Source organism: Triturus cristatus, chromosome 5_1 (assembly GCF_964204655.1).
Source record: "Triturus cristatus chromosome 5_1, aTriCri1.1, whole genome shotgun sequence".
Classification (NCBI taxonomy): domain Eukaryota; kingdom Metazoa; phylum Chordata; class Amphibia; order Caudata; family Salamandridae; genus Triturus; species Triturus cristatus.
Genome location: NC_140587.1, coordinates 936,510,532 through 936,537,608, shown reverse-complemented (window position 1 = coordinate 936,537,608; position 27,077 = coordinate 936,510,532).

Below are 27,077 nucleotides of genomic sequence, written 5' to 3'. Positions count from 1 at the left end.
TCTGAACCAAGATATAGGGGCTGATTTTGATGTCGGTCCAACCGACCGTCAGCCCTTCTGTCCGACCGCCGGATTACAATACCGGCGGCCGGAACAAAAGCTGTCGGAGGGAAGACGGCCACCTCAACCAGGATCTCAGATCCTGACGGTGCGGTGGACGGAATCGTAGTCCCAACAAGAGGCGGTGCTAAGGTAGACATCCACCGTCAGGATTACGATACCCCCTTCCGACAGCCCTTTCATGTCGGATAGACCGCCATGATAAGGCTTTCAGAAATGGGTTTTGGGGGCCCCAAACAGGGCCCCGTCCCTCATGCGCCACAGCAAAGTGGTCCGGGGGCACATGTGGTGCCCCACACACCTCCGTGCACTGTGTGCCATGGACTAAATAGTGTATGGCACATGGTGCATGGAGGTTCAGGAGGTGTTCCATATCACGGCGGCTTGTGCTCTCAAAGGCCGCAGTACAAACCACCATGGTATGGAGAAGATTCTGACTGCCATCGTGGTGGTCGCATCGTAATGCAGCAGTCGGACCACCGACGGTCTGTCGGGCGGTCTCTAGAGTTCCACAATAGTAGATGGTGATCCAACTGTGCAGCATCGTAAGGATGCCCATATCGGGGATCAGGCGGGCAACTAGAGCCAAATTTCGGGGGGGGCTGAAAAAGATTTCGGGGGGGGCTAAGTCTTCCAGCCATAGGCAGAGTGGCTGTAAAAAGGGGTGAAAACACAACAAAAGCCTCATTAACGAGTAAATGGTATTTTAAAGACCTGTGAAGTACTCGGGTCCGGCTGCAATTAGACGGACGCCAGCCCGCGAGGCTGTCTCAGCCGGGCTGACACACATGACGGGGGGGGTTGATGCCCGGTGAGCCCAATGGGTGTTGCGCGCCTGTCGGGGACAGTCCTGCATCTATATATGCATCTAGCCAAATTGCAGTAGAGTATAGTACAGGGTCAAACAGAGCATTAAGCCAATGAGTGATACAAGAGATTGCAGGGTGTTGGCTGGTTAATGTATTCTGATATAGTGTATTTTAAGGAGGGGAGTCTTGAACTTTTTCTGAAATCAGTGCAGCGCTGGGTTGGTCCATATGGATATGGGGATGTTGTTCCAGATCCTGGGTGCATAGATGGGAAAGGCCTGATGGAAGGCATCCTGGCTGTGGGTGTGCTGAGATCTACCCGAGATGGTGAGTTTGTCTGCTCGATAAACAGAGTGCTGGTCATGCTGGCTCAGTAAATGTTGCAGGTGGTTTTGAAGATACTGCAGACCAGCAAGGGGAGCCAATGAAGTTCCATCAGGATGGGAGTGATATTGTCATATGTATTCAGGCCCTGGATGAGACATGCTGCAGTGTTTGGTTGCCAGTGTGGAGACTGGGAGCCCATGAAGCAGAGCGTTACTACCATCCAGATGCAAGAGCACCAGTTCTGAAGTCGCTTTCTGGAAGCCAGAGTTTAACGTTCTATAGATGAGAGAGCTTGTACCAGTCCGTCTTTATTTTTGGCAATGTGTTTCTATAGGTGAGGCTGGTGTAGAGGATAAATCTACGGGCCTGATTAGTACTACGGTGGTCCACTAGACCGTTGCAGTCACATGGTGGTCCACCCGGCGTATTATGAGTTGGCGGCTGGACTGTCACTGGACCGCTGCTACCGCCAGGGATCCATGATCACACAGTGGTGGCACAACGGTCCGAGGAAGTAATATGCTGGCGGTGCTGCTGCAGAACTGCTGACGATAATGATTGTTTCCTCACCACCCTTCTTTTAATGGCGATGAGCCTGCCATGGGTGGCAGTGAGGAAACTAAGGTGGCCCTAGCAGGGCACCCTGCCACCTATGTGCATGGGGATGAATCCAGGTGGGCACATGGTGTGCCCCCCTGTATTTCTGCACCCCCTGTTCCTGCATGGGAAGAAATGCATGACATGGTGCATTTTTTCCTGTGCAGGAACGTGCTGCAGCGGTGCCTTTCTAAGGCTCTCCCTTGAGCCTTAGAAAGGCACCGCTGTGGACAGCCGCAGCACGCACCACCCACCAGGATTTAACTAGTAATTCAGCGAGCAGTCTGACTATGAGCTTGGCAGTCTTCCTGCGGCGGCCTGGCGTGGCGGCCCACAAGAAGACCGCCAAACTTGTATCAGGCCCGAAGTGACTAGGCATTTGGGGAAAGTTGGTATTCAAAGTCATCAAGGTTCATGTAATTGAACCAGGTTTGCACTGTTTCTTGTTAGTTGTTCTTGGCAAATAACAGGAATTCTGTCTTGGTGGGAATACCTTCATACAAAACCCAATTCAACTTTTATGGAGATGCTTAAATACTTGAACATTATCCAAATCTGTTTAATTACACCACTATATGGGATGAGACGCGGGGAGCTGTTCGTGGGGTGGGCACACATGTGGCTATACACTGTCATTGAGACTTTCCTGTGTCTCTCTTTTCTGTCTTTCTTTTGTCTTACTCTTTATTCTTCTGATTATGGCTGTAATGTACCCGGCAGCGACCTACTGCGTCGTACTGTGGATTTTATCTTTCATAATGGAAATAACTATTTTTTGTTATGAGGTCTATACGAAGGAGCGCCTATATATATGTGTATAATTGTAATTCACATGATGGTAGTCTGAATTATTCCCTCTGTATTAATCAAGCAACTGACTGGCTGTTCATTTGTGATGTTTGTTTCATATTACGAAATGCCAATAAATAAATTTTAAACAAAATTACACCACTATAAATGTAACTCTGTTTTCCTCATATTGATATAAACTACATTTCCCCTCTGTAAAACTCTCTGGGCCTGAGGTATAATTTTGAGGATAGTGCATTCCTTAATAAACACGATGGAACCTACTGTCCATCAAGTCCTTGGCCTGCCTGCTTCACTGAGAGTCATGCAGATCGCAAGTATTTAATTGACAGAGCTCCCATTGTTGATCGAACCCATCCTCCAATAGCCCAATGGTGTTGGGGCCATCAGAGTAAGGCTTATACACCACTTTATTCAGGATACAGTTTAAAGTTGTTATTTTTCTGTCCTTCACCGCCAAGAAAAACCTGGAGGTAAAGGTCAGGAAAAAAACAACCATGACCCCCATTTTCTGTGAGAAAACCCACAGCGTGTGTGATAATCCGTTTTTGGTTTTTCAAAAAAAATCACCACTTTGGGAGTTTGTTTATGAAAAATAAAAAACTTTTGAAAAATGTGATGACTTGCTATCATGTTTGATGGTACTGTTCATCAAACCTTTCCTGCATTGACGGGAACTGATATAACAGCAGTTATTGTTAATGTCGAGAGATATCCGCAGGGCTGGTGGACTGTACACTTGGCAGGTAGAGATCCCTCGGGACGGAGGACATATTGTCCTCTGTGGGAAACAACATTCTAGCAGTCTTACTACGATGTACCATTATAACAAAGAGGGTCATTCTGATGGCGGTCGGACCACATCTGATGGCTCATCGGATGCGGTCTGACTGCCATCTGATGCAGTCTGAGCGACGCATTACAATGAGTGTGGTCGGAGGTAGCAGGCGGAGGGACCATCCAACGCTTTCCGACAGGCTTGGGTGGACAGTAATCCCTACAATAGGGGCGGTGCCTTCTCAGGCACCGCTATAGTGATTACAATGTTCCTTTCCGCCTGCCCTTTCATGGCGGTTCACCCGCCATGAAAAGACAGGCACAAAGTCACTTTGGGGGCCCCTACCAGGCCTCCCTTCCCCCCTGGCCCTCCGCTATGGGGCCTAGGGGGCAACTATGGTGCCCACCTAAACATCCCTGCACCATATGACAGGCACCGTATGATGTTACAACAAACAAATGATGGACGGAATGCTGACAATGCAGACATTCTCCCCCAGTCAAGAGATCTGGGTTAAATCCATTGTTCTTTTGCCCACTACGCCACCCCAGTTTAGACATGGCCATATGCAAATCAGTCTTGACCCTGTGCCTCATGGGAACAGTCCAGCCCGAACTGCCAAGCCATGTCTTCCCTGGACCGGAATCAAGCATCCTAGGACCGGTTTCTGGCTATCAGCCATCATCAGCCAGGATAGCTTGACTCCAGTGGCGTAGTGAGCACGGGTCCCACGTCTGGGAATGCCCATCCCACTTAGGGCGAAAAGCGTTACAACAAACAAATGATGGACGGAATGCTGACAATGCAGACATTCTCCCCCAGTCAAGAGATCTGGGTTAAATCCATCGTTCTTTTGCCCACTACGCCACCCCAGTTTAGACATGGCCATATGCAAATCAGTCTTGACCCTGTGCCTCATGGGAACAGTCCAGCCCGAACTGCCAAGCCATGTCTTCCCTGGACCGGAAACAAGCATCCTAGGACCGGTTTCTGGCTATCAGCCATCATCAGCCAGGATAGCTTGACTCCAGTGGTGTAGTGAGCACGGGTCCCACGTCTGGGAATGCCCATCCCACTTAGGGCGAAAAGCGTTACAACAAACAAATGATGGACGGAATGCTGACAATGCAGACATTCTCCCCCAGTCAAGAGATCTGGGTTAAATCCATTGTTCTTTTGCCCACTACGCCACCCCAGTTTAGACATGGCCATATGCAAATCAGTCTTGACCCTGTGCCTCATGGGAACAGTCCAGCCCGAACTGCCAAGCCATGTCTTCCCTGGACCGGAATCAAGCATCCTAGGACCGGTTTCTGGCTATCAGCCATCATCAGCCAGGATAGCTTGACTCCAGTGGCGTAGTGAGCACGGGTCCCACGTCTGGGAATGCCCATCCCACTTAGGGCGAAAAGCGTTACAACAAACAAATGATGGACGGAATGCTGACAATGCAGACATTCTCCCCCAGTCAAGAGATCTGGGTTAAATCCATCGTTCTTTTGCCCACTACGCCACCCCAGTTTAGACATGGCCATATGCAAATCAGTCTTGACCCTGTGCCTCATGGGAACAGTCCAGCCCGAACTGCCAAGCCATGTCTTCCCTGGACCGGAATCAAGCATCCTAGGACCGGTTTCTGGCTATCAGCCATCATCAGCAAGGATAGCTTGACTCCAGTGGCGTAGTGAGCACGGGTCCCACGTCTAGGAATGCCCATCCCACTTAGGGCGAAAAGCGTTACAACAAACAAATGATGGACGGAATGCTGACAATGCAGACATTCTCCCCCAGTCAAGAGATCTGGGTTAAATCCATCGTTCTTTTGCCCACTACGCCACCCCAGTTTAGACATGGCCATATGCAAATCAGTCTTGACCCTGTGCCTCATGGGAACAGTCCAGCCCGAACTGCCAAGCCATGTCTTCCCTGGACCGGAATCAAGCATCCTAGGACCGGTTTCTGGCTATCAGCCATTATCAGCCAGGATAGCTTGACTCCAGTGGCGTAGTGAGCACAGGTCCCACGTCTGGGAATGCCCATCCCACTTAGGGCGAAAAGCGTTACAACAAACAAATGATGGACGGAATGCTGACAATGCAGACATTCTCCCCCAGTCAAGAGATCTGGGTTAAATCAATTGTTCTTTTGCCCACTACGCCACCCCAGTTTAGACATGGAACATAGAACGATGGATTTAACCCAGATCTCTTGACTGGGGGAGAATGTATGCATTGTCAGCATTCCGTCCATCATTTGTTTGTTGTAAGGCACCGTATGATGCCTGCCACACGGTGGAGGATGTTTTTAAAGTGTATATATTTTCTGTTGCGGCTTGTGCTGCAGCCCGCAGCACAAGCCACAATAGAAAATATACACTTTGCGACCGCCGTGAAGGCGGTCGCATTGTAATAAGGGCAGGGGGACTGCCGCCCCCTTGTCGGTCTCTCTTCCGCTGCAGTGCAGGTCAGACGAGAGTCCAGCCGGCATCGTAATGATGTCCTAAGTCTTAACCACGCTTTAGTCTTTATCACATAGGTTTTTACAACAAATATGTATTTACTACTACTGTCATTATCACGCATGACTTTACGATGTTTTTTTAGATCTACACATTTAGTATGCATGTGTGTACTACTAATGTCATTACTACGCATTTTTTTTACCACTAGTGTCATTACCACAACTATCTTTACCACACATCAATATGTCAATATATGGCTAAGTATATAAGTAAGTATATGTTATAGATATTTGGTAAATATAAATGTTATATATTTTTTAAATGGATAATACATTTTTAGTGACAGGATGTAAGGGATATAGAGGCATTTGGTGGGGAAGTACATTATTACTTAGGTAATAAGTTAATACTTTAGCATTTATATTTTAACAATGTAATTTATGTTTTTCAGGTTAATGTTAATTGTTAAAAGACATTTTAGAAACAATATTTTAGGGATGAGATGCAAGGGATATAGGGGTAATGGGTGGGGAAGTGTATTTATACTCGGGTATTCAATTTAATACTTTACTATTAATATGTAAGAATTGTAATAGTTGTAAATTAATAATAATTTAAAATGTTAAAATATTTTATGAAATTGTAACATAATTTAGGGATGGGATGCAAGGGATATAGGGGCATTGGGTGGGGAAGTGTATTAATACTTGGGTATTAATTTTAATACTTTGGTACAAATATATAAGAATTGTAATTGTTGTAAATTAATAATATTTGAAGGAAGTTTATGTAGGCAAAAAAGGTAGAAGTAAAGGTTATTTTAATTAAATATCAAAATACATTATTTAAATATACAAAAATAAGTGATTAAAAATATTATTTTAAAATTACATTTGTATGCATAATATGGAAAGATACAAAGGTGTAATATAAATAGTATAAACATAATCAAAAATAGTAAATCATGTAACACATTCCACAAAAATATAAAACATTTTTCATAACATAATACATTTTTTTTAAACATTTGACAAGTTTTTTGCCATGCTTTCCCATTAACTTCAATGGCAAATATTGCCCTTTTTCTATTTTTACTTTTGTGTTTGCCGCTTGCGGTTGTATGTCTGTTCCTACAGTCGGTTGGTTTAGCTTTGCGGTCAAGAACGGAAGCAAGGTAGTGTTGCGGTCTGGTAAGAAAAATTTCTTTTATTTTAATAAGTATATATATAGGTGACTATGTTAATTGTAAGGTACAGGGTGGAAGTAGTTAGGTGGTAGATAGCAATATATTGTATAAGCCCGGGCGGTGAACTCCGCTCCGAGAGTTTGCAGAGTTGTACGTACTCCGCGGAGTACATGGAGTTCCGAAAATGCGGAGCGGAGTTTTTTTGTGGGGAAAATCCACCTCCCTGCAAAATCTTTCCTCATTTGCACTCCTCAACGTCAAGTTGGCGTGCGCGGGTGGGAAAATTCACCTCCCATCGAGATTTCTCAAAGCAGGAGGTCGGATTCTTAATGCGGGCAGTCGTGGGTGTTTGCGACCGCTCGCGTTGAGAAACCTTCTGTTCGCGTTCAGAAAGTTGCAGCTCGAGTAGAAAATCTACTCGAGCTGCAGAAAAGAAGCCGTGACCTTTTGCACTGCACATAGTGCCATTTGCGTCGATTTTCAAGCGCAGGACAAACAGCCAGCACTAAAAATCAAAGCAAACAGGCACAACCAAACACACTCCACGGCTTGAGGAACTCCGCGTAGCGAGGCAGTTTTTTGGTCACTTCGCTGAGATCCACATAGTGGAACTTCGTCCAGGCTTAATATTGTATCTTTTGTGTTTTTTACCACTATTCTATTCGGATGCAGGTTGTGTTCATATACTCGCGTTGAAATGGTTGTTTTTTCCTCAAAGTAATTTTAGAAAGGTTGAAAGATAAAATTTTAAAACTTTTTCAAACTTATTTGAAATAAAAGCCACAATTTCACTTTTTGGGCTACATGTTTTTTTTACTATTTGGAGAATTGTCAGTATGAGAATCATGTGGCTGCAGCAGGTAGAAGGATGTTGTTAATCCAGAATTACAGCATTATATTTTTGGGACATTTCTATTTGGAAACAGTGTCAATTTTTATGGTTATGTTTTTATTAACAAACTTTCCGATACGGATGTTGCTTTTTTTGTATTGCTTCCATCCACATTTATGTATTACTATTGGCTTTTTTGGGATATCATTTCATTTTTAGAGGGTGGATTTTTTCTGGCTATTGGGAAAAAAACATTTTTCCTATTTTCTTTTTTAAAACAGCGTTTTATATACTCAAAATGCATATATTTGTAATAACTGGGTTGTAGGTGATGGTTTTACATTTAAAACCAAGCTTTTTTAGGACTTTAATTTTTCTGAGGAAGTTAATTTGTCTGTATGGATTATTGGAGTACTGTTGACTCTCGTTTGAAAAAGTCACCAAGAGTTGAAGAAAGACGACAACAAGTGGCGGGAACCCCAAAATTATTTTAATTTGGTAAACAAAATAGAAAAATGCCAAATTAATTGTATACATTTGTTATTATAACAGGCAAGTAATTAGGGAAATATTGTGAGCATTAGTAATGTAATATTTATTCAATATTGTCCAGGTAGTCTGAATCCACTATCAAAGAAAATTATAGATTTTTACCCAATAGTAGGGGTGGGTGGCGAACTCAGCTCCGCCTGCAGAGTTTGTGGAGTTTTGCAACTCCGGCCTCCACTTGGAGCATGGTGTTCACCAAAAATAAACGCCACCACTCGCCGTCAGAGGGTTGTTTACCGGCGCGCTCATCACAGATAATGTTTGGGTTTCAGGAGCTGTGCTGAGTTGAAGAGACTTTGGTAAACCTTTGCCTGCTGAAGTGAGATTTTAATTTTGCATGAAGATCTGCTCAGTGTGCAGGCTGAATTGGACTGGATTATCGTACATGACTCCCACGAAGACTCCTACTCTTTTCTCTGCATACAGTATGCACACCACAGTTTGCCAGCACAGTAGAGAAAGAAGAAAGACCTAAGTACTAGCGAGGACGGCTTGAACAAATGGCAACATCTTATGTGAGGATAAATTCCTCAGTTGCCTACGGGAATAGGTGCAGAATGGATGTGTTTATTTTACTTAAACCTTTCAGCCAGTCTGCACAGTCTAGGTTGTGACATTTTACTTGCTACTCGCAATGTCACCACCAAGCTCGCTGGTGAATTGCGCCAGGCGGTTGGCAGTGCTGGTAGCTCTTTGCACTCTGCAGTGATGTGCCGGCCCGTCTTGGGTTCTCCAAGACCCCACCATGGCCCCAATGGCCATCCACCTGCCTGTCGCTGCTGGGCATGGGTGTAGCACTGCTACCTGTGGGTGGCTGCCCATACACTCTCCTACTGACTGTGGGAGGTTGGGGAGAAGAGGAGAGTCACAGGAGCCTGTTCCTGGAACTGATACCCTACAATCAACATGCTGACCTGTGTTAGCTGCCAGCTGGGTAGACTTTGTCTTTGCTAGTGGAGAAGCGGGGTGGAGACAGAAAAGGTGTGAGAAGTGCAGGTGCCCTGGGTGAGAAAAGCAAGGGCAAGACCCGGAAAGGAGCCTTTCGCCGCTGGGCATGGGTGTAGCACTGCTAGCTTTGGGTGTCCTCTGCCACCCATATGCCGGTTTCCTGGGTGGCTGCCTATCTGCTCTCCTGCTGACTGCTGGAGATTGGGGAGAAGAGGATAGTCACAGGAGCTTGTGGCTGGAGCTGAGACCCTACTCCCAACACGCTGACCTGCGTTAGCTGCTAGCTGTGTAGACTGTGTCTATGCTAGCGGCGAATTTTTCTGGCATATCCCTAATTGGCTGAGCAAATACTCTGCCTGCTCGTGGAACCTTGCGGAATTTGGCAGAGTTTTTTGGTAACTCTGCAGAATTACTTGAAGTGAAACTCCACGAGCTCCGCTCAGGCCTACCCAATAGGCTCTGAGACATTTCTTTATCTTTTTGATATACATGGGTTCAGGCTACCTGACAGTGACTGTGTAAGTCTCAATCATTTCTCGAAAACCATGGGCCTCATTACAATGGCTGTGGGACCGCCATCGACAGGACGTCAGTGGTGGTCCCACTGCCAACAGCCCTTCAGTCCGACCACCGCATTGCAATGCTTGCGGTTGGACCCTATTCTGTCAGGGGACAGACCGCCACCTCCGATAGGATCTCAGACGGGGCGGCAATCAGAATTGTACTCCCGAATGGAGCCGGTGCCGAGCCATGCTCCGCTGTCGGGATTACAGTAACCCTTTCAGACAGCTTGTTCATGGCGGGAACACTGCCATGTACAGGCTGTCAGACACAAACTTTGAGGGCCCCAAACAGGGCCCCGGTCCCTCGTTGCCCACTGCAGAGTGGCCCTGGGGGCATATGTAGTGGCCTCACTCACATCCACCACGTGGTGCATGGCACATGGTCCATGGATGTGCAGGAAGGGACCACCAGCCCGACAGTCCCATCGTAATTGGGAGGTCAGACCACTGCCTGCTTGTTTCCAAAAAATGATTTAGGTTTGGATGAAGTTTGCCAATTGATTTACTGAAGGAATTGTGCCATCCCTCAATGGCATTGTTCATCTTTGCACCTCCCTCTAAGGAGGTCATGTAACAGTTCCACCATTCAATGGGAAACCTTGGCTTCCTCTTGGGACCAAACCTGCTTAGATGGCCAATCCTTGTATGTTTGAAATAATTTTGCCGGGGTGCCAACTTCTCTTCATTTTGTGTAAAATAATTTGATTCAGAAATTTCTGTGTAGTACTCGTCTACATACTCAGGAGGTAAAAAGCATGAGGCAGGTAGTTTTTTGTAATTCAAAATGAAGTTCACTGGTTGATGTAATCCTCAACTAAGGACGATGATATGCCTGTAAAAAGTGAAAAAGCATCCTTGAATTTGGGTAGTAAGTAAATTTTGGTAATTGTATTAATCATTGATAATTCAATGTCAATTATTACTTTTTTAGGACTTTTATTAATTGTTTTGGATTTTACCACTGTTGGTAATTAAGGGCCTAATTACGAGTAAGGTGGTCCTGGGACCGCCGTACCCATGGATGGCAGTTCGGCCGCCGTCATAATGTCTGGCCTCCTGCCCGATTACGATGGTGGTGGTGGGACCGCCACAAGACTGCTGCCTCTGCTGGGATCCAGGATCCCACGGTGGTGAAAGGGTCTGGAAATGGTAGCAGTGCCGATGGCAGCACTGCCGAGCAGATCAATCTGCCTTTCCATCGCTCATTTCAAGGCGGGGACCTGCAGTGAAAAGAGTGGCAGAATGGCAGGGAAGGGGACCCAAACTGGGTCCTTGGGCGGATCTGCCCCTGGGGGTGAGAGCGGGGGTGGGGGCACATGATATGCCCCCCTAGAATTGCACTGTTGTGCGTGGACTGTGTGGCATACCCGACATGGTGCATGCCACACAGTGCACCCGACATGGCAGCAGTGCCACGGCAGCAGCATGACTTCTGGCTGTAATCCTCAGTCAAAGCATGTAGCCACTGTGGGACTGCAGCCCCGCCAGTCCAGCTACAACATCGTAATTGGTCGGGCGAGATGCCGCAGGCTTGGGGGTCTTCCTCGGACCGCCATGGCAGTGGTCCGGCTGAAAGACCGCCAAAGTAATATACAGGCCCTTAGTGTATGTTGTGGATTGCTTGTCGGGGAGGAATCTATACGCTAATGGGACCGTTGTGTTATTTATGTTAACGTGAATAGTGTAAATTTGAGCGAATGGATGGGGTGTTGATTTAAAAGTACCATCCATCATCCAAATTTCACTACTCTCAAGTGTTGAAAGTTTATGGGTTGTGCTAAATATTAGAATTTTTTTTAGGGTTTTCATTGTCATGCAATAGGAAAGGTTCTTCAGAGAAAGTGACAGTTAATTCATGGGGAGGGTAATGTCAGAATAAGTGTGCAGTGTTATTCGTTGGGGATTACTTGCCTGTTTTATTCTTTGTACCATTCTCCTAATTTTGGGAATTGTGGGCATAGTGCTAGCTATATGCATGGGAATGGTTTCGGAACCTTTCTCAAAATTGAGCCACAGTGCTTGTTGAAAGTGGATGCAAGTTTTTTAATTTTTTGTATGTTTTCACGTATTTCAGTATCTATTGCAAAAGCAGAGTGGTTCAGTTCAGTTGTCCTAACTACGGTGTCTTCCAGTAACCGCTCTACCTGTGAAATGGGGTTAAAAGTACTCTACACATCTCCAATGATACCTGGCCTCAGTTAACATGCCCATTAAATAAAGGTAGTCAGCATACTTTAACAGTATGTTACCTCTCCGAAAATTGAATAACAACATACCACCAGTTTCTACATACAGTGTTCATTTATCGCCACATTGTTTGGTTACAACTAAAGATTTGAGTGTTAAATTACCTGTTGTATATTACAAATTGTTTGTGCTATATTTCCAGGTATCTATACCAATGTACAAGAAATTGCATGACATTAATTCACACAAAGTAGTTACTGAATGACAAAATCAATGATTTTAACATCAATGTATTCAATCTATATTTGAGATATCTATATAAATTAGGAAAAAAAAAGGAAAAGAATATATTTTTGCATGATTGTATTCAATAAACATCTATTTTTCATTATACGTTTGATTCACTACGATCATTTGTTGATTGATTTGAAATTGTTATGCTCGCATGAGTCATAAACCACTTGGCCCAGGTGTTGCTTACCAATTGTTGACCTCTCCGGGGTTTGACATAACTTGCTTGATTAGCTGATGCCACTGATGTTTTAAAAAAAAGAAATAGAAAAAGAGTATAAGTAATGTTTTTACTGTTTTATTATTTTTTGTTTTTGTTTATTTGCCTCGTAAAAGAATGACAAAATATTTTGTTAATTCTTTTTTTCTGTGGAGAAAGAAAAAGGTTTAGATACTCTGTTGAAAAGAGAATATTTATTGTTTTAAAAAAAATCTTTTTATTGTTAACGAAAACAACATCACAGCTTGAAAATGGTACAAATCAAATGGCGCCACGGTCAGTAACACATTGCATACAGTTCCATCTTATCCTGTGAAGAAAACCTTGAGAATATTTATTGTTAGTTGATATTTTTAGCCTGGAAAAAGAGGTTTCTGTTAGAATTTTTTTTATTTGTTTGCTGGAAATTGGTGAGTTGTTTGTTTTTGAATAAGGTTATTGGTAGTAGGTGCTGCTGCTTTGAAGTGTTCTTTAGGAAACATGTTCTTTCTTCAATGATGTTATCTATTCAAAAATAAAAAATGCAATTTATTATTTATTGGTTAACTTTGATATTTATGGTATTTTTCTTAATATTTACTGTTGTTATTTACAATACTTACATGGATATTTGTGATTTTTTTATGTAAGATATGTCATGTGGTTTGATGTTTTTCTAGTTGTGTTGTAGGTAGATGTATCTGTTTTAATAAGATAGAAAATACATGTTGTTATAGTTCAATTCAATTCAATTTATTGCATAATTAACAAAAATTATTACAATCCACATTTAGTATAAAAACAATTATAAAACTTGCGTACATAAATTATTTATTTCGTCTTGTCTTTGTTTTAATTTTAGTATATATATATATGTATATATATATATATATATATGTATTTTTTTTAAAAAAAAATTTTTAATCCGTTTCACAAAGTCCCCGGAAGAATATACTTGTTGTTTTTGAGTTCTTGGTCTAACACGTTTTAAGATGTAATCACGTGGTAGAACGTCCAGCCTTATCACTGAAATCCTCTTTGGTTGTGGTGTAGGGCTGCTCATTTGCCCAGGAGTAGTTTTTTAGCTTCTGTCATAAATTTGAGTCCCCGGCAAGCAAGGATGGGAGAGGAGCCACTCAACCAAGTTATTATCGCTTGCCGGCATGTTTTTATGTTCAAATTGAGGCAAATAGCGCGTAGGTATTTCCTTCTCAGGTGCCGATTACGATCTGGCAAAAACCGGGTACGAACCGTCGGTCGGAGCGTTTTCTCCGTCCGACTCGTACCCGGTCGTAAAACTTCACAAACATGGAATTAGGATTCGCACGGAAACACCATTTCCGTACGAATCGTAAAAAACACCGACCGACGAAAATATACATACGAATGTGCTCCGGGAATGCTGTGACGTGACGACGGTACGCTGTCAGGCAGCGTTTCACGACCCAGGAACCACGATTCGAACCGACAGCAGTCCGGACGGCAATATTTTCACGGCACCAAAAAAGTGCCGGAAAAGCGAAGTACGTCGCGAAACGACCAGAGTAGGTGGCCCGGTACGCGCCGTACCCCCGCCCCAGCCCCCGTACGTACGCGCCGACCCCCCCAGCCCCCGTACGTACGCACCGACCCCCCCAGCCCCTGTACGTACGCGCCAACCCCCCCAGCCCCCGTACGTTCGAGTCGGACCCCCCAGCCCCCGTACGTTCGAGTCGTACCCCCCGTGTATGTACACCCATGTACGTGTCGAACCCCCTGTGTATGTACACCCGTGTACGTGTCGAACCCAACAGTGTATGTACACCCGTGTACGTGTCGAACCCCCCCGTGTATGTACACCCGTGTACGTTTCGAACCCCCCCGTGTATGTATATATATATATAATCTTTATTCGGTTATATAAAAACAGTTATAACCATAAAAGCATTTACAAAGAACATATCACCCACAATATACACAAAGTGTAAAATTATTTAGAGTAACAGGGATTCTTTCAACCAAGGTTTGTTCTGTGATTATAAATACACTTTAAAAACGTAACAACACTTTTTGTAATCAGTGTAGTGTTCAAAAATTGTAGGTGCAGCATAGCAGGGCGACATCTTCTGAAACCAAGAGTTCTTAACAGTGGAGTCAACCATAAATTGCGGTGATCAGCATAAAACTTGCAAAACAAAACAGTGTGCATTGTTGTTTGTACTGAGATTTCGTCACAGGGGCACGCCACTAGAGTCTCTTTCCAGGAATTACGTTTGGGGAAAGCTACAAGCCTATGGAAGACATTCAGTCTGAAACGCGTCAACAGGAAGCGCTCAAATTGAGACTCAACAGAGGTCAAGTATGGTTCAATATTGAGAGTGGTCGCAACCATCAGAGAATGTTGAACCGATGTTTTACTTAACTCCTTTGTTAACCGTAATTCTTCCAAATGAGAAAGGGCTCTTATTTTTAGCTCTTTCTTTGAGATCTCAGACATTGATTCGGGGTTAGCATAGTATTTGATCAGGTCTAAATCATTAAAAAACTTTTTTATGTACAGCAGCCACTCAATTTTTCCTGCATGCTCCAAAGACATGCAGTCTGCTATAATCTCCTTTGTAAGTACATTTTTTGATGACATCCAGATACGGCGCCACAATAGAAGAGGTTGGATTTTAGCCAAATCTTCGATGTGGGCCATGCCAAGTTCAGCGTGGCAAGAAAAAGTAGATACACGTTTAGGAGTCATCAGGAGAAATCTCATAAAAATATTCTCTGCAACTTGCAGCACATTCGTGCTTTTATGGCCCCACAAGCCTGCCCCATAGAGTGCGATGGAGTGGCACTTCGCTACGTAAATGCGAAGGAGTTCTACGGGTGGTCTCTTTCCTAGTTTCTGGGAAAATTTTATAAGTGCCATTATTGCTCGCAAGAGGTGGTGTTTTCTAGCATTAATGGCCGCTTTCCAATTAAGTTTTTCATCAATCATGACTCCAAGGTACGGGTATTGGTTAGTGAACTCCAGCATCTCTTTGTCTAAGAATATGGACTTTCCCCTTTTCCTGTCCTTTCCTGCCACCATCACATAAGTTTTTTTTATATTTATTTTAAGATCCAAGGTAGCCATGAACTTTGAGTACCTATCAAGGGATTTCTGCAGCTCTCGCGGAGTACGCGCTAAAATTACTGCGTCGTCCGCATAGAGAAGCGCTGGGATGAGGCGATCTTTTATTCGAGGGAGGTCCTGGGCCCCTCTCAACATCGCAACCTCCAGACCATTGGTATAGAGAGAGAAGAGAAAGGGGGCCAGGACACAACCCTGCCTCACACCGCGTTCCACCCTGAAGGACTCAGATACTTCGCCCTGTGTTCCGAAACGGACCCTGGACGAAGCATTGGAGTATAATGCCCGAAGGAGGGTTACCAGGGCTGGATCTATTCCCATGTCAGTGAGGACAGACCAGAGCTTTGAATGGGAAACACAGTCGAATGCCGCAGAAAGATCGACATAGACCATGTACAATCTGCCTTCTTTTGCTGTTACATATTTTCCCATCAATAGGCTTAAGTTCAATGCCTGTTCTATTGTACCAAAGCCCTCCCGGAAGCCAAACTGAATATTAGATAGTATGTTATGATCTTCCGCCCACTCTTGGAGTTGCTGTAAGACCACCCTACCCAAGACTTTACCAAGAGAGTCCAATAATGATATTGGCCGATAGCAGGAGACCTCATCTCTATTTCCCTTTTTAAAAACCGGAATCATATTTGATTGTGTCCAAGTTTCAATTAACCCATGATTCATTGCAGCATCAAACACCCCCTTTAAGATTGGGGCCCACAGGTCAAGTTTGAATTTAAAAAAATCAACTGGTACTCCATCTGGGCCGGGGGCTTTTCCACCTTTGCTAGCTTTCACAGCATTTATAACTTCGTGTAATTCGAAGTTTAAAGGAATCGGAAATAAAATTTCTTGGGGACTATCATCGTTCTTCTCTTCCAGGTCAACTGCTTGTGTTTTACTAAACACTTTAGAGAAGTAGTTTACCCATGTTGGACCGTCAATCGCTACTTCGACTGTTGGTTGATCGCGGCTATCTGTCAGGAAGGGAGTCTTCACTATCCTCCAGAATAGCTCACCATTTCTAGACTGGGAACTCTCGTGTAGTTGGTCCCATAGAGATTTTTTTATTTTCTGCTTCCTTATTCTGCAGGCTAGACGGTATGACCTCCTTAGCCGGCGAATATCATCTTGATCTCTTACGGGTTTTGACAGGGCTTTTTTAAAAAGTTTGTGGGCTAAGGTGCATTCGTGGCTAAACCACCCTCTTTTCTCGCCTTTTTTCCCTTTATTGGTACGTGTTAAAAGATTTTTTACTTTCTCCAAAATTATGCTAAAATTGTACAACAGTTCTTTTTGATTGGTATCGCTGTCTAGACATTTCACAATTGCGGGATATACCGCTTGAACCACCTTCTTAGTTATAGCTTCTGGTTCTATCTTGCCCCAACCTACGGCATAGCCATTTAGTTTTGTCAAGTGAATGTTATTCTGGGCAAGAGCAGTCATCATCGAATATGGTTTGAATTTCCCCACATCGAGAATCAAATTAAAAACCAACGCTGCATGATCACTTAGTGTATTAATTATTAGTCTAAAACTCTGCGCTCTACTTCCCAGTGCAGCTGTGATCAAAATATAATCGATCGTTGTCTCCCACCCCCTACCCAGATAAGTGGCCTGCAATTGTCCCGATGGAATATTAGATTTATTTAGAATCATTAGACCTAATTCCGACATCATTTCATTGAGTAGGTCTCCTATCTTTGTATGGCTAAAGTGAGTCACATGATTGTCAGTTTCTTCCCCTACCCCACAGATACTACTGTTTGTCGCGCCGCAGGGGTGATGATTAAAGTCACCCCCCCAGACGATGCTTGGGACATCTGTCCCTTGTATTTTACTTATCAGGGTGGAAAGTTTATTGCGGATAGCCCCAAGTAATTCTGGTCTCTCACATTCTGGAAGGTTATCATAAGAATTTACTAAGAAAATTACCCCCTTCCCCTTGAATGAGAGTTTCAAGATCTGGTGGTTAGTGTGTAGTCTGAGGGGGGTAACTTTTAGCCCAGGTATGGTATTTTTTATGAATACCGTCAAACCCCCCTTCGCACTGCCATGTGGACCTGCAATAGCCGCTGAGAAATATGTTTTATAGCTCATCAAGTGTTGATCGTTGGTGGACCATGTCTCTTGTAGACAAATTACGTGGTAATCTTGAACAAAGTCTATTAGAGTCCCGTCCGTTATTTTGGCACGTAGACCCGCAATGTTCCACGACATAATCTGTACTGTAGTGTAAGCATTTCTTAGAACTGGGCTTTTATGTATGTTAAATGCTTTCACTACAGGGGAGATTTCTACAGCTCTTGATTCTATAGCCCCCAGCTGTTTAGGTGATTGACTATGGGGAGTGTCAATTTCTGTTATTTGAATTTCCACGTTTTCAGTTGCATAATCAGTGTCGTTAAAAGGAGATTGATAAGGTGCATTGGGTTTTCGAGTTTGAGCATCTTTAGCATTAAGTCAATCTACGTCTTCCAAACCATACAAAGCTGCATAGGAATTAGAGGTAGGTATATTAAATCTCTGGTATATCTGGGGATGATTATTCCTGTGTACCTGATTTAAGGCTTGAAATGACTGATGATTATTATTCATGAACCTACCATTCAACTGTGGATGAAAAGCATGATTACGAGCAGCTTGAAAAGAGAAACGATGATCTATTTCCCTCCAATTCAAAGGAGAATCTTTTATGACATGGGGATTGGAGTAAGAAATCAGTTCTCTAGGGTAGAAGTAGTTGACCAAATGTGTAGCGATGGCATCCTCCCCTCTAGCTTCATACCAATCGCCTATGCATCTGACCGCTCTGTGATCTCTAAAATTTATGATTATCACGTCCCCCTTCTTTTCTTTCGGTCTAGTTCCTACCCAGCATGTACGTCTCACCATGAGAATTTCTCCATTTATGTGTGCAGGGAGGGGTCTATTTTGATTCAACCAATGCATAGTTTTGTTTTTTAACGCATAAAAATCCTCCCTTACACCCTCTGTTAATTCAGGAACCCCTGTCATAATGATCGTGTATGGGGCTGATTCAGGGGGTAGGTCCACTCTTCTGCTTACTGGAATGTGTTGAGGCTGGGTTAACCATTCACAATTCTCGTGATCTTTTATATCCTTTTTTCTTGTGTTAGGTATTGCCGAAGAATTATTTATATTTTTACTTTTTTGTTCTTCGGTTTCTACTAAAATACCAGATTTGGGGCTATTACCCACCTTTTTGTCCCTTTCTAATTCTTTGCTGGTTGTTGCGTGGTGGTTTCTACCTAAATCTGCGGTATTATTAGATAGTATTTCCGCAGAATTTTCCCCCGAAATAGTGCGCGGTTTCATCAAATTGTCATTGATGGAAGGTCGCACTATCACGAGAGAAAGAAAGGGAACTTGTTCGTTAATACTGTTTTTAGTCTGGGTATTTAAAAGTTCGGATATAGCTAGATTGTTCCTTTCCATTTGTTTACTTAAATCCTCTAGATGAAGGGTTATTAATCTAGACCTTTCAAGAAGAGGGAGTAAAAGGGATTTGACCATGATCTCTAATTTAGCAAGTAGGTCGGTCGTAATATCCGGACTAGATGGTAATCCTGGGGCGTTCATGCTTAGGGGAAGAATGTTTGTTGCTACGGAACCTAAATGATTCGGGTTTTGAGCAAGAGGTTTAGCCTTCTTCTTTTTAGTCAAAAGTGGCCTGGTAAAAATACCTCGTCTCTTTCTTACTGGTTGTCTATTTACCACAGGGGGGGGAGAGATAGCTAGATTCGGTGAATCTGATATCCCTGATAAAGTTAGGCTGCTTGTATTATCAGTAGGGGGAGCCAAGCCTGGGGAATTAACCTGAATCACTTTTTTAGTCGTTCCAGGCGTCAAGTAGGGTCTAGAAGTTCCTATACCCACATTCGACGCCTCTGGAGAAAGGGCTTTACCAATTGTGCCCAATGAAGAGCGCTTGCCTGTTAACAAGTCTAAAGATAAACGCTTTTCTGTGTCCGCTATCTCCTTCTCCAAAACTGTAGTTACGCGCTTGAAGAATTGATCGATAGTTCCGGACACTGGGCCTTTAGAAGTGTTTACGGTTAAAGTACGCGATTTATCAGCGCTTTGTGACATATTTATATGGTATAGTGAGGCTACAACGAAGAAATACAAAGAAAGTTCAGCTATACACTAAAAATAAATGTCCACAACAGACGAAAATTTTAGTCAGTGCACAATAGATGTTCTCACCGTGGAAGGAGGGTTAGGGGGGTGGCCCGTCCCGTCCACGATCGTCCTCGGACGGCCTCAGACGGCCCACCCTTTGCCCAGGCTTCGCCCCAGTCTACGCCCCGGACGCGTCCCGCTCACGCGATAAGGGGCGTGAGTTAAATAGCGGGAGAAGGAGAGGCCGGGAAGAGGCACCAGGTGCGTCGTATGACAGCGATGCAAGGCACCCTGGGCCTCGCAGTCCCAGCGGTAGTCGAAAGCAGCCTTCAAGGGTTAGTTCCACCAAAAAGTTCCATCGGCTCCAACCACCTTAAAAGAAGGTTTTAAAACAGTGTCCACAGTCTGCGCCTACGAGCGGCGCCCGCGAAGCAGGGGCCGCGAGGCGTTTTGTAGAGAAAGTTGACGGGAGGAGGGGCCGGGAAGAGGCACCAGGTGCGTCGTATGACAGCGATGCAAGGCACCCTGGGCCTCTCAGTCCCAGCGGTAGTCGAAAGCAGCCTTCAAGGGTTAGTTCCACCAAAAAGTTCCATCGGCTCCAACCACGTTAAAAGAAGGTTTTAAAACAGTGTCCACAGTCTGCGCCTACGAGCGGCACCCCCGTGTATGTACACCCGTGTACGTTCGAGTCGTACCTCCACCCGTGTATGTACACCCTTGTACGTGTCGAACCCCCCGTGTATGTACACCCGTGTACGTGTCGAACCCCCCCGTGTATGTACACCCGTGTACGTTCGAGTCATACCCCCACCCGTGTATGTATGGTGCGTACCCCCAGCGCTACGCATACACGGGGGGTTCGACACGTACACGGGTGTACATACACGAGGGGGTTCGACACGTACACGGGTGTACATACACGGGGAGGTTCGACACGTACACGGGTGTACATACACGGGGGGTTCGACACGTACATGGGTGTACATACACGGGTGGGGGTACGACTCGAACGCACAAGGGTGTACATACACGGGGGGGTACGACTCGAACGTACGGGGGCTGGGGGGGTCCGACTCGAACGTACGGGGGCTGGGGGGGTTGGCGCGTACGTACGGGGGCTGGGGGGGGTCAGCACGTATGCGGGCACATGTCTCCATGGTTGCTATGGGAGTTCGGTGCGGAAGGTGTTTTTTCCATACGGTTGTAACATCGGACGCACGGGATGGATCGTAATTCCTCGGTCGGACTTCACTTTTCACATTTGTACGGTAAATCGTCCGTGGACGTGTCGGACACATTTTCCGACCCGAGGACGTGTGGGGAATACTTCCCAATGCGATTCGTATGGACTTTTTACCATGCGAATCGTAATTGGCAGTTTGTACGGCACTTGTGCGATTCGTACGGTAAAAAGACCGGATACGAGTCGTACGGGGAATTTTTTTACCGGATCGTGATCGGCACCTCAGTGTCATTAGCGCTGGGCACACACAAAACAAATGAGTTAGAGTTTCGTTGTGGTATCCACATAGTCTGCATTGGAGACTTTCGTTCTGATGTTTCCACGACGGTCTTAGATCTTTTGAAAAATGCAGGCCCAGTCTGTAGTCAATGAAATTTTTTTTTAAATGTTGACTAAAGTGAGTTGCTAAATAGGTCTGCTGTTTCTGATAAGAGTAGGAGGAGATGACAGTCCAAGCATGGCGTCGAGTAGCCAAAGTAGTTTTATCCTCTAGTAGAGATTTCCTTTTTGCCTCTCTGTTGGCTATTTTACAGAAAGAAGTGTGTTCAATTTCTTTGTTCCATGTTTCTAGGAGATCTAGTTCGTGCAAGCAGGTGTTCAAGTAGGTTGCCCAAGAGTTTCCAGTAGACACTCTGTCTTGGGAGCTTATCTCTTGCCAACAAACATAGTCCATGGACTTGGATTGAGCTAGCCGAAGTTTGTGACACCATTTTACAAACCTTGACATTGAACGAAGGTGTTGATTTTGTAAACCAAATTCGAGACGGATTTGAGCAGCAGATGCTGATTTAGGTAGATTGAACACAGATTTGTAGATTTTGTTCTGTAGTTCGTTTAAGATTTTGGCCTCGCCTCCGAGCCAAGTGACTAGTCCATATGATAGTGTAGGTTGAATTTGGGCAGACATTACCCTAAGGAGGTGCGTATAGTCTGGTCCCCCCATTTTTTTTTTAAGCTGTCTATATGCGTAAATGAATGTTTGGGACTTTGCTCTAATAGTCCGAGTGTGTTCTTTTTTTGAATTGCCTTTCCCAATCGTCACGCCTAGGTACCGGTAATAGTTCTCTTCTTCCAGTACTGACTTATCAATCGTCCATACAAATTTAATCTTCTTGTGCTCAACTAGACGAAGGATTTTTGTTTTTTCCCTGTTTAACTCCAGTTTTTCTTGTGTTAGATAGGAATGAAGGTTGGTTATTAGGCGTTGTAGACCTATTGGGGTTTTGCTTAATAGAACAATGTCGTCGGCAAACTGTAGGATTGGAATGAATTTGTTCCCTAGTTTGGGTGCATGGCTGTTTATTTGTCCTAGGTTACTACCTAAGTCTGCCAAAAACAGGTTGAATAGGCACGGGGCCAGGACACAGCCTTGTTTTAAGCCGTCCTGAGTTTTGATTTTTGATGTTAAGCTCGATCCCTGGCTTAATTTAACCCTTGCCCATGTGTCTGTGTATAGGCTGATTATTGCGTTTAGCAACATCCTAGGCATCCCCCAGACTTTGAGCTTTTCCCATAGTCTTGACCGGCTCACTCGATCGAAGGCTGCTCTTATGTCTATAAAACACCCGTACAATTGTTGGTTCTTTTTCTCCGCTCTCTCCATTAGCAGTGCCAGTGTCGTCAGGTTTGTTGTTATCCCCATCCCCTGTCTGAAGCCGATTTGGAAAAAGGGAAGCAAATTGTTGTTTTCTACCCATTCTTGAACCTGCTCTAAAAGACATGAAGCATACAGTTTTCCTTTTACATCTATAAGAGAGATCAGCCTGTAGTTAGCTGGGTTTCTTCTGTTCCCCTTTTTATAGATGGGGTGGATGATGTTTCCTTTCCACGATGTTGGCATACGGCGAGAGGTAAAGATTTGGTTGAGCAAAGCTGTTAGGTGGTTGGACCAAAAGTCCTTGTTTAATTTAAATACGGCAGTCGGCAGTCCATTTGGACCTGGTGCACCCTCGGGTTTTAGTTTCTGTAAAAGTTTAGTTACACTTTTGCAGGATGTCAATGCTGGCTGGTCGCAATCCCATTTTTCCTTGTCCTGGTCAATTAGTTTATTTGAACTTTCCTGGGGGCCCACTTGATTGCCTGAATCCTCTGCATTAGTTGCCCGTAGCATTTTATTAAATGGGGCAGTGTCCTTTGTTGCATAGAGATTCCTTACGTGGGCTTCCCAGACATCGGCATTGATGCCAGGATCATAAGACATCTCTTCGCCTTTGTTCAATTTATTAATAATCCCCCAGAACTCTCGAGAGTTTTGCTGTTTGCTGGCTGCTAGGATTTTTAGCCATATTGATTCTTTATATTTGGCCTTTGCAGCCCACAGCATTTTACGGTAATTCTTCCTCAAGCTCCTTAACAGACTGTGGTTCAAGTTGCTTCCATGGTTTTTGGAAGGTTGAACGTTCCGTTGCTCCCTGGATATTTTTTTTTTTCCAGTCTTAATTCATCAGTGAACCAGGGTTCTTTTAAGATTTTCAAGTTGTTTTGTATGGCTGGGGGAGCAGAGTGCTTTTGAATTAACGTCTCAACCAGGTTTTCCCAGCGTTTTACAAGGTCTCCGTCCTCTAGTTGTTCATCTTCTAACATAAATTTGTTTGCTGTTACTTGGATTTCTTCGATTTTTCCCCCTCTCCATCTGATTTTTCGCAAGTTAAATTTCTCCGGCAAGTCAGACAGGGTGATTATCTTGTTAAGCCTGGTGACTGCTGTTTTCAACCTGATGATTTGGGGAAAGTGATCACTTTCTGTACGGTGGGCTATGTCGTAGTCTACGATACTGTCTATTATGCTCTTGCTTATAATTGTAAAGTCTATGGTGGACTTGACTTTCCCACTCTTGTAAGTTGGTCCTGTTGTTGAGTTTCCCCTTTTTTCACTTCTGAGGATTATCAGGCCCTGTGTTTCTAGGGTATTCAAGAAGGTTGCTAAGTAACCTGATCCGAATTTTGTGGTCTAGTTACAACTAGATGTTCCGTCTCCCGTTAGGTTAGAATTAAAGTCCCCTGAAATTATCAGTGGACATTGCTCGTTTGATTTCTGTAGGACTTTGATGAGTTTAGCTAGTGTTTCCATTTTTTCTTCCTTGCTTGACCGTTCAGGGTGAATGTAGATGTTTATTATTAAAAATTGTTGTAACAGCTTTCTGGTTATTTTTACTACTTGTACCCAGCTTAACCCCACGTCCAACATCTCGGTTTCCCAGTTAAATTTCTGGGATACGTATATCGACAGCCCTCCACGTGGATGTCCAAATTTGGACAGCTTCTTTGCCAGGATGTGGTGTTCTGCGAAGCCTGGAATTGCAGGATGTATCAGATTCCAGGTCTCTTGGAGGAGGATTATGTCGTGTTTTTGTAAAAAGTGTTGGGTCTCGTGATCCTGGTCCATACTACTAAAACCATGTGTGTTCCATGAACACGAATTAATTATTTCCGGATAAGCTTTGTCGGAATATTGGTTTAGTGTGTGTTTATTATAAAATAGTGTTGCGACAGTTTTAGGAACTCTGTTGGTTTAGAATCAAAGGGATCCACGACCAGTCCTGGACTGAACTAGGGGGTCCTTTATTGGAAGGCAGGGTTGGGTAAGTGTACGTTGTTCCAGGGGTTTTCGCCTGGGTAGTAGAGCAGACACCGCGGAGACATGATTTATGCTTGTGACCGATTGATTCTTTCCCTTTTGGTGGAGAGGTGCCTCCGGTTAGGGGATATGGGTATCTGGGGCGTTTATGTTGGATCAAGGTTATACCCCAGCACTCGAATGATCTTTTGTTGGCAAAGATTTTAGCAGCTGTGTCCTTTGTGGCCCAGGTGGTAACTGAGACTTCTATGTCTGGAGAGTGTTTGTTTTGCCGAAATTCAACTGCCAGCAAGTCTTGGGAAACTGTCCCCCTGAGCTCTGGAATAGTGTTGATTAATTTTATTATGTTTCCTCTGTTGAGTGTGTCGTGCCTGCCTCTTGTAACGTATTCTGGTATAAATGATAAAATTGGTTCCATATCCTCCTTACAGGGTGTTTCGCTTACTCGGGAATCCGGCTTGAGGGATTCACCATTGCTTGTAGGCCTAGTTGAGGCCTGACTTGAGCTTTCCTCCTTTTTCTTGTCCCTGGGAGATATCTGTTCTCCATTTAAGCTTTGAATAATTTTTGCTTTATCTTGATTTTTGCTACAAATTATACATTGGCGTACGTGTTCAGTTGTTGTGATCTTAATTGGGGTCTTGTCCCTAATGAGTCTTTGTGATCTTCAATGGGGTCCGGTCAAACTCTTGATTAACAAGCCTAGGTTTGTGTCGTGAATGCTTGGAGTTTTTGTCGTATGCTTCGCCACCCCTTTCTTGTATTGTCTCTATGCTCTGAAATTTTAGAGGCGGACTGGCCTCGGTGGAAGTGATTGAGTCAATTGAGAGTGAGTGGTGGTTTACTAAGTGCTTGTTTCGAGCATCCTCAACTAATGTGGCCATTGTCAGTCCTTGTTTGCTAGGCCTTTCAGTAATAATTCCAGATGTTAGTGGAGACAAATGCTGGTTTGGGCTCCCAGTTGGTGTTAGTCCTAGTTCGTGAGGTGACCCTAGTGTCGTGGGTTTCTTGTTCGGAAGGCTTAACCGACCGTGCTCTGGGTCCTCTGTGCTACTAGTCAAAGTGTTAGGAGGTTTATGTAACTTTACTGGTTCTCCTCTTGAGTTGTTTCTGAATATCGGAAAGAGGGGGTCTAAGGCGGTTGGTTGGTTGCTTTTTGCCTTCGATCTTCCCTTCCTAACTTGTTTCCTTTGCCTTTTTGTCAAATTGACTTGGGGTTGAGGGTGGAAAGTGGCCGGAGGCGTAGTTGAGTGAAGTTCTAAAATATCAGGTTCTTTTGGCTGGAGCTCTGTACAAGCTGTTTGGTTGTGTAACCTGTCCTCCCGTTTACTGGACTTTGTGGTGTGAGAACTTGAAACACTACTTTTTTCTTTTCTAGGATTGTTTTTTGTATTGACTGGTATGTCTTGGTTGGTTTTGTGATTGTTTGATAATTTTACAACTCCCAGGATGTCTTTTAGGATTTCAGGAAGAGATGCTAGTTTCTCAATAATGCTCCCACATTCACAAACGGTTGGTGAAGGGACAATGTGTCCTTTGTTGGGTACAAATTTGTTTGAATTGTTGTTTGGGGAACCCTCCATCCTTAGTCTATTTGCCAATGTAGATATTAATGTGTCAATCTTGGAACTAATGAGTGCAATGTGGGGAACAACCTTTACAACGCAACTTTTACAACGCACTACCTTTACAACGCATTTTTTACAACGCACAATCCATTACAACGCATGACATTACAACGCAGGACACTACAACGCATTTCTAAATACTACCTTTACAACGCATTCCATTACAACGCATACTACCATTACAACGCATACCATTACAACGCATGATATAGTAATATACTATCCAACACTTACCCTACTGTTGCACCCCCTGGAGTTAGAATAGTAATTTTTACCCCTATACTATCCAACAGTTACCCTACTGTTGCACCCCCTGGAGTTAGAATAGTAATTTTTACCCCTATACTATCCAACACTTACCCTACTGTTGCACCCCCTGGAGTTAGAATAGTAATTTTTACCCCTATACTATCCAACACTTACCCTACTGTTGCACCCCCTGGAGTTAGAATAGTAATTTTTACCCCTATACTATCCAACACTTACCCTACTGTTGCACCCCCTGGAGTTAGAATAGTAATTTTTACCCCTATACTATCCAACACTTACCCTACTGTTGCACCCCCTGGAGTTAGAATAGTAATTTTTACCCCTATACTATCCAACACTTACCCTACTGTTGCACCCCCTGGAGTTAGAATAGTAATTTTTACCCCTATACTATCCAACACTTTCCCTACTGTTGCACCCCCTGGAGTTAGAATAGTAATTTTTACCCCTATACTATCCAACACTTACCCTACTGTTGCACCCCCTGGAGTTAGAATAGTAATTTTTACCCCTA